The following is a 14,161-nucleotide window of genomic DNA, read 5'->3' on the forward strand; positions in this document are numbered from 1 at the left end:
TGGCCATTTAGAAGTCGGCCATCTTGGATACAACTTTTGTTTTTTCAAAAAAAAAAAAAAGAGGGCCATGGGACACATCAAACTTATTGGTAATGTCACAAGAAAAACAATGGTGTAATTGGTTTCAACGTAACGTCATTCTTTCATCTGGTGAACGCAGTAACCGGGTCATCTCAGCAGATTTCAGTTCAATTCAATTTTATTTATATAGCGCCAAATCACAACATAAGTCCCCTCAAGTCGCTTTATATTGTACAGTAGATACAGAGACAAAACAAACAATCATATGATCCCCGATGAGCAAGCACATTGGCGACAGTGGGAAGGAAAAACTCCCTTTAAACAGGAAGAAACCTCCGGCAGAACCAGGCTCAGGGAGGGGCGGGGCCATCTGCTGTGATTGGTTGGGGTGAGAGAAGGAAGACAGGATAAAAGACATGCTGTGGAAGAGAGACAGAGGTTAATAACAGATATGATTCAATGCAGAGAGGTCTGTTAACACATAGTGAGTGAGAAAGGTGACTGGAAAGGAAAAACTCAATGCATCATGGGAATCCCCCGGCAGCCTACGTCTATTGCAGCATAACTAAGGGAGGATTCAGGGTCACCTGGTCCAGCCCTAACTATATGCTTTAGCAAAAAGGAAAGTTTTAAGCCTAATCTTGAAAGTAGAGATAGTGTCTTTCTCCCGAATCCAAACTGGAAGCTGGTTCCACAGAAGAGGGGCCTGAAAACTGAAGGCTCTGCCTCCCATTCTACTTTTAAATACTCTAGGAACAACAAGTAGGCCTGCAGAGCGAGAGCGAAGTGCTCTAATAGGGTGATATGGTACTACAAGGTCATTAAGATAAGATGGGGCCTGATTATTTAAGACCTTGTATGTGAGTAGGAGGATTTTGAATTCAATTATGGATTTAACAGGAAGCCAATGAAGGGAAGCCAAAACAGGAGAAATATGCTCTCTCTTTCTAGTCCCTGTCAGGACTCTTGCTGCAGCATTTTGGATTAGCTGAAGGCTTTTCAGCGAGTTTTTAGGACTTCCTGATAATAATGAATTACAGTCGTCCAGCCTGGAAGTAATAAATGCAGGAACTAGTTTTTCAGCGTCACTCTGAGACAGGATATTTCTAACTTTAGAGATGGAAGAACACAGTCTTACATATTTGTTTAATGTGTGTGTTGAAGGACATATCCTGGTCAAAAATGATTCCAAGGTTCCTCACAGTGTTACTGGAGGCCAAGGTAATGCCACCCAGAGTAAGGATCTGGTTAGATACCATATTTCTAAGATTTTCAGGGCCGAGTACAATAACCTCAGTTTTATCTGAATTAAGAAGCAGAAAGATAGCGGCCATCCAGGTCTTTATGTCTTTAAGACATTCCTGCAGTTTAACTAGTTGGTGTGTGTTATCTGGCTTCATGGACAGATAGAGCTGGGTGTCATCTGCATAGCAGTGAAAATGTATGCTATGTCTTTTAATGATGCTGCCTAAGGGAAGCATGTATAATGTAAACAGAATTGGTCCTAGCACTGAACCCTGTGGAACTCCATAATTAACCTCAGTGTGTGAAGAGGACTCTCCATTTACATGCACAAACTGGAGTCTATTAGATAGATATGATACAAACCACTGCAGTGCAGTACCTGTAATACCTACAGCATGTTCTAATCGCTCTAATAGGATATTATGGTCGACAGTATTGAACGCTCCACTGAGGTCTAGCAGAACAAGCACAGAGATGAGTCCACTGTCAGAGGCCAAAAGAAGATCATTTGTAACCTTCACTAAAGTTGTTTCTGTGCTGTGATGAGCTCTGAAACCTGACTGAAACTATTTCAGGATTTTTGATATGAAAGGAAGGTTGGAGATTGGCCTATAATTAGCTAAGACTGCTGGGTCTAGAGATGCTTTTTGAGTAAAGGTTTAACTACAGCCACCATGAAGGCCTGTGGTACATAGCCGATTATTAGAGATAGATTGATCATATTTAAGATTGAAGAATTCATTAATGGCAGGATGTATTTTAGCAGTTTTGTGGGAATGGGGTCTAAAGGACACGTTGATGGTTTGGAGGAAGTAATTGAGGTTAACTTAAGATCAATTGGAGAGAAAGAGTCTAACTTAACATCAATGGTACTAAAAGTAGCTGTAGATAATATTACATCTGTGGGATGATTATTGGTAATTTTTTCTCTAATGCTTAAAATTTTATTTGTGAAGAAGTTCATGAAGTCATTACTAGTTAACGTTAAAGGGATGGTTGGCTCAACAGAGCTCTGACTGTTTGTCAGCCTGGCTACAGTGCTGAAGAGAAACCTGGGGTTGTTCTTATTTTCTTCAATCAGTGATGAATAGTAAGATGTTCTGGCCTTGCGGAGGGCTTTCTTATAAAGCAACAAACTATTTCTCCAGGCTAAATGATGATCCTGTGGAGGTATGTAATAACGACAAGAGAGGTCTCTGTGTCTCACTCCAACTTTATTAACTGACTCTCTGAACTTTTCATATATTGAGCGCCAAAATCTCCACCCCAACACTTCCGTTCAACTTGGGTGTGAGTGGAGCCACCTGGTGGTCCGCCACACATACCCCCCCTGAACACACAGTTAGGTCCCTATTCAGTCCAGGACCCTGGGTCTAAGCAAATGACCCGAACGACTGAACCTGGGAGGGAGAGAACATGCAGAGGAAGGTCCATCCTGTGAACGAGGCTGGTGAAGGCGAGCAGGAAAGGCAGGAGGAGGCTCAAACGCCGGTGGTCCGGGGGTAGTCCTGGGGGGAAAACCAGAGTCTGTCAACCCCATCGAAGGAGGGCGGCCACGGCGAGGGGCCTGGGCCGGCACTACATTACTGTCCGGAAGAACATGTGCAGGTTTAAGTCTGTCAACACACACAGTCTCCCTTCGACCCCCAAAATCCAAAACAAAATGTTTCTGGCCCGGTTCAATAACCCTGAATGGGCCGTCATACAGCGGCCGCAGCGGTGTCCTGTGGGCATCGTGCCTGACAAAAACAAACTTAGCAGTCTCTAGAGTCTTTGGAACAAAGGTTTCAGGCACGCAATGGTGCACCGGACCAGGAACCCGAAGCGAGTGCAAAAGCGGGTTGAGAGATAGCACCGATGGATCGAAGCAGGGAGGAGGATTTTCGGGCAAGAATTCTCCAGGCACACGGAGGGGCTGACCAAACACTAGCTCAGCTGGGGAAGCGCCGAGATCCTCCTTAACCGCAGAGCGCAGCCCAAGCAAAACCCACGGGAGGCGGTCAACCCAATTGCCATCCTTTAAGGAGGCGCGAAAAGCAGCCTTAAGCGACCGGTGGAACCGTTCACACATCCCATTAGCTTGCGGGTTGTATGCGGTTGTGCGGTGGACTTTAGCCCCCAGTCCATCAGCCATGGCCGACCAAAGCTCGGATATGAACTGGGGGCCTCTGTCTGACGTAATGTCCGCGGGTGGGCCGAAACGCGAGACCCAGCTTGACAAAAACGCCTTGGCCACCACTGCTGCGGTAGTGGACGCCAGGGGGACCGCCTCCGGCCACCTGGTGGTCCGGTCAACAACAGTCAAAAGGTGCGTAAAACCTTGTGACTGCGGCAGAGGACCCACCAGATCGACATGCACATGATCGAAACGTTTGCCGGGTATGAAGAACGGCTCCAGGGGCGCCTTGGTGTGTTTATGAACCTTTGCACGCTGGCAGGGAATGCACGCCGACGCCCATTCCTTAACAGATTTGCGAAGGCCTGGCCAAACAAATTTAGAGCTGACCAGTTTAACAGAGGCCCGGACCCCTGGATGAGAGAGAGCATGTACAGAGTCAAAAACTCGACGACGCCAGGAAGCGGGAACCACTGGGCGAGGGCGGCCGGTGGAAACGTCACAGACGAGGAGGGGACCACCGTCCTGCACGGGTCTGTCCTCTAGTAGGAGGCCCGTCTGGGTGGATTTAAGCGCGAGGATGTCCGGGTCACCGCTCTGATCGGCAGCCATGGCGGAGTAGTCTATGCCGAGAAAGACGGGAGAAACCAGCGCACGGGACAAACAGTCAGCCACATGATTGGATTTACCAGCCACGTGCCGAATGTCCGTGGTAAACTCAGAAATGGCTGCCAACTGGCGCTGCTGGCGTGCACTCCATGGATCAGAAACCTTGGACATGGCAAACGTCAAGGGTTTGTGGTCCACGTATGCGGTAAAGTGACGACCCTCGAGAAAAAAACGGAAATGACGAGTCGCCAGGTGGAGCGCCAGTAGCTCCCTGTCAAAAACGCTGTAATTGCGTTCGCTGTCACGTAGCGTATGGCTGAAAAAGGCGAGCGGTTGCCAGACACCCGAGATTCGCTGTTCCAGCACTGCACCCACCGCTATGTCGGACGCATCGATGGTCAACGCAATCGGCGCTGAGGGGGATGGGTGGGCCAGAAGGGCAGCATTAGCTAACGCTGACTTAGCATCAGAAAACGCTTGGATGCTTTCCGGAAACCAGTCAACGGAGTCATTAGCTTTTTTACCTTTTAACGCCCCATAAAGGGGCTTCAGCAGATGTGCCGCTCTGGGGAGAAAACGGTTGTAAAAATTCACCATCCCCAAAAATTCCTGCAGTGCCTTAACATTCGCGGGACGCGGAAATTCCGAAACAGCTCGGACTTTGTCAGGCAACGGAACCGCGCCCTCGGCGGAAATACGGTGCCCAAGAAAATCGAGAACGGGCAACCCAAACTGGCATTTAGACGGATTAATAATCAGTCCATGCTCCGCCAAACGCTGAAAAACCTGCCGCAGATGGAACATGTGCTGCTCCTTCGAGCTGCTGGCCACCAGTATATCATCAAGATATACAAAAACAAAGGGCAGCCCGCGCAAGACCGAGTCCATCAACCGCTGGAAGGTTTGGGCGGCACCTTTCAGGCCAAACGGCATGCGCAGAAACTCGAAAAGGCCGAAAGGTGTAATTACGGCGGTTTTGGGGACATCCTCCGCGCGCACGGGAACCTGGTGATATCCCCGTACCAAATCGATCTTCGAAAAAACCGAGGTCCCCACAAGATGGGCGGAAAAATCTTGGATGTGGGGAATGGGATAACGATCGTTCTTTGTGACATTATTAAGACGGCGGAAATCCCCACAAGGTCGCCACCGACCATCAGATTTAGGCACCATGTGTAACGGAGAAGCCCAGGCACTGTTCGAACGTTGCACGATGCCCAGACGCTCCATGGTGGCAAATTCTTCCCGAGCAACAGCCAGTTTGGCAGGGTCGAGGCGGCGCGCGCGCGCGTGCGAACACCAGGGGCCCTACTGTAGTTATGTAATGCTCCACCCCATGCTTCGTCACAGTGCTCGAGAAAGTGGGGACAGAGAGTGAGGGAAACTCAGAAATCAAACACTGAAAAACGTCATCCGAATCTACTGAGTTAGCATGCACCACGGGCTGAGCACCCCGAGTCAAACAGGGTAATGAGGAAAATGACACAGCATCAATTAAACGTCTGTTAGCAACATCAACCAGCAGTCCGTGAGCACAAAGAAAATCAGCGCCTATTATAGGCACAGAGCTAGCAGCAACAACAAAGTTCCACTGAAAGTCACGGTCGTGAAAGCAAACAGTCACCAACCTTTCACCGAAGGTTTTGATGGGAGAGCCATTAGCCGCTGTTAGCAATGGCCCGCAGCCCTCAGCTAGCCTGTCCGAGCCAGCCGGGGGAAGAAGGCTCTTCTGTGAGCCGGAGTCCACCAGGAAACGCCTCCCCGAGCGTGAGTCCTCTAAGAAAAGCAGCCTTTCCTTGTTGCCAGCGGTCGCGGCTGCTACAGAGCGCTGACATGCCCGTTTCCCTGGGTCCGGAAACTGCAAGGCGGGAGACAGCGCCGTGCCTTCGCTCCAAAACGCTGGTGATAAAAACAAAGCCCCTTTCGGCGGTGCCGCCGTGCAGCGATTCCGGCCACTGTGGACGAGTCGGAGGGCCCCTGGAGCATCGGTGAGGGGGCGGGGGAAAACGCTGGTGAGTCCTGAACAATCGCCTGGACGCCGAAAGTCCTGGTAGCCAGGAGGATGCGATCGGATTACTGCGAATGAAAACACGTTGAGACAAAAAATTAAAAAAGGTTGGGTTCGCCAAAAGGAGCTGAATTAGACTTAGGTTTTAGAGGAAATTACTTCATGACACATTGTAAAAGCCCGCAAATGTCTATATGTGTGTGTATGTGTCTGGAAGTAAGTTGATTTTACAGCACAATACGCTGCTGAACTACTTCCATTTTTGTTTTCTTTGCTGAGGTACAAAGGAGAACGGTTGAGTTTCATCTCATAAAACTGATACTGCTTCACCGTTAGGGTGAAGTTGAAGGCCGTTTCAGTAAACCACTCTGAAGTCAAGCGTGCCAGCGACGGCCCAGCAAAATTTTTGAAAATGGGGAATAAACAAGTAAAATTAACACCTGATGAGGAATGTCTAGAAAAACAGCAAGACGGGCAGGACTAATCCAAAAGAAAGAGAGAGGAATGCATAGTGGAAGAGCAAGAGGTAGAGACAGAGCTACACACACACCAAACAGTGACTTTAACACTACATACTGGAGATGTGTAAAAGAGGGACATTTTGTACGTGACTGTAAGAAACAAAGAAGACAGTAACTCAGAATACGATAGCAGCTCAGGTGAAGAGAGCAGTTCAGACTAGGAAGAACATAATAATCCCTCACCCAGTGAAAATTAGAGATCATAGTAGTTTAAAGTAGTTTAAAAAGGGTTGGAAACAGACCCGACTGAATAGATATAAATACAAGAGGAATAAAGTAAAATAAACAAAAGGCTAAATTACAACTTAGCTTTAATGTCCTCCTCCTATACTCTATCTTACTTGTTAAGCACCTTGGCATACCCTTGGTTTTTAAGTGTGCTTTATAAATAAAGTTTATTATTATTATTATTATTATTATTATTATTATTATTATTATGTATTCAAACTAATAATAGCAAGGATAACAACCTATAAACTGGTATTAATAATGAAACGTAGTTGGGATGAAGATCATGCCCAGAATAGAATGAATGAAAGCAGATAATTCACACAAACACATATTAAATGAAATAGAGAGATGCATAAAGTATATTAAGGTTGTGTCATTGTTCAGCCAAGGAAAGTGTGTGAAAAGGAAAATGTCTCCAGCTTGAGAAAGGGTGAAACTACAGATCACCCACAGCCCTTGGTGGATACAAAGTAAAATATAAATAACATATTGTAATATACCATTGCTGTTATATAAAAAATAATAGCATTAATGATGAAATAATATTAATATGAAGAGGCACCTCAGTCAGTTATGATGTGAGGTGGATAATTGTTGAAAGTAACCTGCATTAAGCTTAGGGTTGCTCAAATTAAGTACATATGAGATGGAGTGAAATAGGTAAATATTTTAACTAATGACGTGCATAGAGGCACTTGACCTGTTTGAAAGACTGTCGTCTTGATTCAGATATAGAGCACACCTATGAAAACAACTAATATGCTGAACCCTGTATGAAACATCTAAAGTTACATGATGGAGACGCTGAATTGAATATGAAACCACTGTGAGGTTGCGTTGCGGTCTCTTCTGAGCTGATGAGCATCCTACACATTATCAGATCGAGAGCTGCCTGAGAACTCATCAAAGAGAGGGAAACAGAACTATGATAACTGTGATAACTGGAGTGTGCAGAGTTTCTGTGAGCAGTTTTCCTGCATCTTGACTCATGTGTGTGGAGTGTTCATAGCATCAGCATCATGTTTTTGTTTATTTATTTTGTTGGGTTGAAAAATAATTAAATAAACTTGTGATCATATTTATGGATCACCATGGCACATGCCACTGGCCAAATGATTTATTTATGCAGATGAAAAAGTGAGTGTGAATGTGTCTGACGTCACAGTGTTTTTGTGCGCTGTGTAAAAGTGATTGCCTCTGATTGTGAGAGCGGTGATTCTGCAGGTCACCAGCTATTTTAAAAAAAAAAGAGTGAAAAAGAGACAAAATTTACATTGTAGATGAAAAATAATCATAGGAAAAAGGTTTTGTGTTGATCAGCCAAGAACAACTACAATCTCATTTTCTGCTTTTAACAAAGGACAGTTCACAAAAACAGAGAGAGAGAGAGATGTGTGTCGATTAAGCAGTGATGATAATAATGAACATGTCTTAGTTTGTCACTTTCAGGTGAAAAGCAGACCTGAATCAATTTTCCACATGCAGCGGTCGGAAGAAAGTTATAGTTTAACATCATTGGAAACATTCAGGCCAAGTTTCTGGCTAATTTATTTACAGCACCATGTGTCTCTCAAACTCACAAGCGAGCGCTCACTCCTCCCTGAAGACAAGGAATGCAGCTCCAAAGAGCAATAACATGGCAGATGAAGAGACAGCAGCAAAGTCCTGAGCAAAGAGACCCAGCAAGCAGCAGCAGTGTGGACAAACAGCATCGGAGAAGAAGAGCAAACCCATCATCCTGACTGATCGGATGAATGGCACTGTGTTTACAACAAGCTGTGACTTCACTGTGCATGTGACAAGAACGTTTGAGGAGAACTGAGGAGACTGTTGGAGTTTGACATTTGCCACCTTTGGAGTAAAATGGCAAGAAGAGACAGTGGAACACAGGACGAAGCTGAAGGAGAACTGCCGGCTGTGGACTGTTGAAGTGGGAGAGGACAACAGTGAGAGTGCTGTTATTTAATATGGGAAATCAAAATTTGGGTTAGCAAACCTGGGGAAAAGAAAACTGACTGCTTAAGTTGGAAAATTGAGAAGGAGTCTGAAACACTGCAAAAAGAAACATATACAAAATCACACACACAAGCAGAACATGCATTAACCCTACTAACACTTCCAAACACAAAATAACTCATGAAGATTAGACAACATTTGAAGCGTGTGAGTCTGTTATCATCTTGTCCAGGTCACCTTGTGTGATGCAAAAACCAGTGGACTCATAGCACATTAGTTAAGAAATGATCAAATAATAGCAGAGAAATGTGTAGGAAAGGCAGCTTTAAGAACATGCCCTGCTGGAGATGCAGCTCCACAGACATGCATTAGACCTGCCTAATAACACAAACACACGCAATGAAGATCAGCTTGTTATCTTTCATCAGTGTTAAAATAGTGTAAATTTAACAGACATCCATCCATCCATTTTCAACCGCTTATCCGAGGCCGGGTCGCGGGGGCAGCAGCCTAAGCAAAGAGGCCCAGACCTCCCTCTCCCCAGCCACCTCCTCCAGCTTATCCGGGGGAATACCAAGGCGTTCCCAGGCCAGCCGAGAGATATAATCTCTCCAGCGTGTCCTGGGTCTTCCCCGGGGCCTCCTCCCGGTGGGACATGCCTGGAACACCTCGCCCAGGAGGCGCCCAGGGGGCATCCTTGTCAGATGCCCGAACCACCTTAGCTGACTCCTTTCGATGTGGAGCAGCAGTGGCTCTACTCTGAGCCCCTCCCGGATGGCCGAACTTCTCACCCTATCTCTAAGGGAGAGGCCAGCCACCCTTCGGAGGAAGCTCATTTCCGCCGCTTGTATCCGCGATCTCGTTCTTTCGGTCACTACCCACAGCTCGTGGCCATAGGTGAGGGTAGGGACGTAGATCGACCGGTAAATTGAGAGCTTCGCTTTTACACTCAGCTCCCTCTTCACCACGACGGACCGGTGCAGCGTCCGCATTACAGCAGCTGCAGCCCCAATCCGTCTGTCGATCTCCGGCTCCCTTCTCCCATCACTCGCGAACAAGACCCCGAGATACTTGAACTCCTCCACTTGGGGCAGGAACTCATCCCCGACCCGGAGAGGGCACTCCACCCTTTTCCGGCTGAGAACCATGGCCTCAGATTTGGAGGTGCTGATCCTCATTCCCGCTGCTTCACACTCGGCTGCGAACCGTTCCAGTGCGAGCTGGAGGCCCTCACCTGATGAAGCCAGCAGAACCACATCATCCGCAAAAATCAGAGATGAGATTCTGAGGCCACCAAAGCGAAAGCCCTCCGCCACTTGGCTGCGCCTAGAAATCCTGTCCATAAAAATTATGAACAGAACCGGAGACAAAGGGCAGCCCTGGCGGAGCCCATCACCCACCGGGAACGAGTCCGACTTATTGCCGGCAATGCGAACCAAGCTCCTGCAACGGTTGTATAGGGATCGAATGGCCCGTAGCAATGGGCCAGACACCCCAGACAATTTAACAGACACTTGTTATCAAATACTGAATTTATCCAATGCTGACAATTGACTCTCTAGGTTGCAGGACAACAGTTTAATTTTTGTGGGAAAAAGATTCTGGTTTGACCAACCAGTGATCAGACAATAAATTTAGTGTTAATATAGTAAATTGGGAGAAGCTTCCTGCTTGATTGATGCAGCACAAGTAATTTACTGTATGAGGGAAATTCTATTTTTGTGATAACATTTTGAACATGCATTTCTGTTGTCCTGTCAACTTAGTGGGTTAATAGCTGATATGCAAATTAGTTGATTGTTCTTAGATTAATGAAAGGTGACTGAATTCTAGCACGAGTGAATGGGATGTGTTGGAGTTTGTTGTGTGTTGATTGGAGACTCTAAAACACTGAGTTTCCTGTTTTGATGTGCGAGTGAATCCTTTACCTAGATACACAACTCTGAATACATCAGAACAAACTTCTCTTGTGAAGTGCATGACAACATGTCACATGTTTTATGATGAAGGGAAAAAGGAAAACTGAATAAAATCTGTGGCCTACATGAGTGAAGAGCACAGACCTGGTGACTAAACTCATAGCTAATAGGACATTAGGCTTATGTTGTGTGTTGTGCAGCTGATGGTTGGTTTGGAGTGAATCTAGCTGATGATTCTTCTTCTGTTGTGAAGTTGAGCCTGCCAGTTAGTATGATGGTATGATGAACCATGCTAATGGTGATTTACCCTCCTGAGATGAGGAGCTTGTGTCATGATTCAACAAGGCCTTTTTATTTTGATACTTTCACAGTGCACTGAAAGTTTTGTTTGATAATCTCTGTTATTTTTCATTTTTCATTTTTTGAACAGTCACTGATTTCTGTTTGTCAATTTCTTTTCTTTAAGCAGATCTGCACGTCGGGAATTAAAAGCGCTACACGACATGTCGAGAAAATTGTTGCAAGTGAGCTTCTCCACATTAAAATGGGCTCTGGAGAAAGCCACTTATCTGGGACAATTAGAAAATGAGAGTCCCTCCCTAAAAAGGATTCAGCGAAGTAATCCGATCTAAAGTTTTTCTTTTTCTTTTGAAATCACGTCATTTTGCTGAAAGTGGAAACTAAATGCAACGATGGGTTCCACTATCAGCAAAGAAAGAAAGAATGAATGAATGGAAATAAAAAACAAACTGACTGACTGGTAAAAGCTGACAAGACTTGACCACGACTCAAGGTTAACCTCCACCTAGATAGGACAAAAGGGTGGATGAATTTATGTGTTTCCTTTTACAGGAGCAGAAAGATGACAGCAACATTCGAGGTTGCGTGATGGTTTAACCTTTATAGCTTTCCCCCAGCCTCAGCTTCCTTTTTTAAGGCTGGCTTGATGTCGTTCACTTCCTCTTGCATCCAGTGAGAAACACCTTGGGAGACAATCATAAGCTTGCAATACTTATTTTGTTTTTCCATCATAAGTTTCTTTTCAGCCTTTAATTTTCTCCCCTGAAAACGTCCTAAGGATTCCTCTTCAAGCTCCTTGATCCTCTTCTCACATTTCTCACCTTCCAGTTGAAAGATGGAATGCAGAGGGATTCTGTCCTCCAACGTCTTCTGTTGATTTTCACATAATCCCTTCACTTCTTTTTCCAAATCTTGACACTGACGAGCAATCTCCTTTGAAGAAGTCCCTTCAGCCGTCATTTTAATGGCTTTCTTCAATTGCTGTATTTGCTCCTTCAGTGGCTTGTATCTCTTTCCCCCACCAGGGGTCGCCTTTTCCTCTTCAGCCATTTTGCTTTTTGACCTCACTTACCTTACCAAAATGGCCGGTCTTAGGCTCCTCCCTTTTGGGGTTGCCTCACTGTATTTCCCCTTTCAGCAGTCAGAATCTCACAAGCTGGTCAAGCCGAACTTCCGCTAGGCTCCAGCCTGAGAGAGAGACCGCCCACAGACACACATACACTCACACACACACTCTCTAATCCTCCTTTCAAGAGAAAAGCTTCACAAATGTCTAATACAACAGCACACAAAGCCAACGAAAATTCACTCTCACATTCACTTCCCTAACAACTACAAAGTTTTCACACATGAAAATAATCCAGACAATCTACTATGCACACCATTTTCCCTCCTTATAACGAGAGACTCAACCAACCTTTAAAAGACTTTATATACACAACATCAAATAAAGCACAGATCTCTGCCTTTTCCAGGTAGAGAAGGAAATACGACCCAACTAGAAAATCTCCCAGCAATCACGCAAAGTTCTCAAATTTTGTCAATATATTTATCACCACACTCGTACCTTACGGGAGTTTTACACAAGAGATCATTACTCATAAAATTCCATTAAACCATACTCACATTAGGAAATCACAAACACACGACTACAAGGTTTAGTTTATTTAATATACTGAAATCTTTTAACCACACTTCTGAAACACACTTTCACCTAACCAAAAAACTAAGAAGCATCAAATGGAGAAATAAGGAGATGAAACCAAGGCTGCAGCTATACACACACACACACCCCGCGCGTACTCGCGCGTGTGCCCGCTACCGCACAGCACAGCACAGCCCCTCCTTCTCCTAAGAAGAAATACACACACACACTCACTGTCCTCTTCTCTGACAGCGAGAGAAGAGAAAGGCGTTTTCGTTTTTTCACACTCTGGATCCACACAGAGGAAATTCAACAACAAAAGACAGTTTATACAGTTTACACTTTTAAATTCACACACACGGGTAATTTATATTCTATTTACACACGGGCCCGTATAAACGTAAGAAAAACACCATATGCCAGACCAACTTATCTCCTTTATTTCTCTATTTCTATACCGGTATTCCTAACTTTTAGACCACTTTAAAAGCATCTAAAGCCCAGGCCGCACCTTACTGATCAATTACACGCGTCGGGAACGCCCTCGCCGGCCGCGGTCTAATTTCTAAATACTAATTAATTTATAACCGTTTCCCGCAGCTGGGAAGGAGCTCCACCTCTGGTGCTAGTATCAAACCCACGCCTTCAGCTTTACTTAAAGCTCACAGGCCAACGACGTTAACTGGTCCCGGCCGGGTCCTCGACCCTGTCAATCAATCTAGCGCAGTAAAGGAAAGTGAACCCCTTGTTCACTTTAGTTTTTAAGGGGTGCCCGAAGTCCCCAGGGGACCACCCTGGCTTCAAGCCTAATTATGCTTCCACAATTAGGAGTCACCGCCACGTGTTGAGCATCTGCGCCCGTAGGGGACCGCGTCCCCCGTCCTGAAAAACGTTTAGTTGTTTTAAAAGCCTCACTGTGGGCACTCTGCCATCCAGTTTAATTACCTGAGGCCCAAAACCGCGTTTTTGCTAATCAATAAAACCAAATTCCCTACACTACCGAGCGACTGGCTGGCATCCAGTCAACCCACATCTTCTGTAAACACTTTACACCGTATTGTCTTAAACACATATAACCTCTTAGCTCAAAATTCACCCCCAAAATAAACAGCAATAAATTTAGTCAGACCAATATGCCCTATTTTAAAACTAATTACTCAAGATCACTATGGACCAACGCCAGAAGCCTATACTGAGTGAATATTGTTTAATCAAATTTAGTTTTAACTTCCAATATAGCGCCTTTGGATAAACATCAACAGGTGGCACTACTCACCTTTCTTATTCCGCCTGGCGTCACTTAGATAAGCTGCTGGCCTTCGCCCCTTTGTCACCTCCAAGAAGCAGCCGCGCAAGCTCCTCTCCTCCCCACCGGAGTTTCAGCACCAAAAAATTGTTGAGGTTCGTTCGATTTAGGTAAGAGAAGAAAGCAGGCTCAGTCCAGGTAGGTGTCAAAAAATAGTGATCTTTATTACACACTTTGCGCAGTCAGTGTGGGAAAGACAATTTGCAATACAATCCTTCCTCGAATGGACCGTCCCGTATCCTTATATTACCATGATGACATCACAGTTAGCTTGTTACTGGAAA

The sequence above is a fragment of the Rhamphochromis longiceps genome, linkage group LG12 (assembly GCF_057381845.1).
Source record: "Rhamphochromis longiceps isolate RC_006_pf linkage group LG12, R_longiceps_female_GT1.1, whole genome shotgun sequence".
NCBI classification, from domain to species: domain Eukaryota; kingdom Metazoa; phylum Chordata; class Actinopteri; order Cichliformes; family Cichlidae; genus Rhamphochromis; species Rhamphochromis longiceps.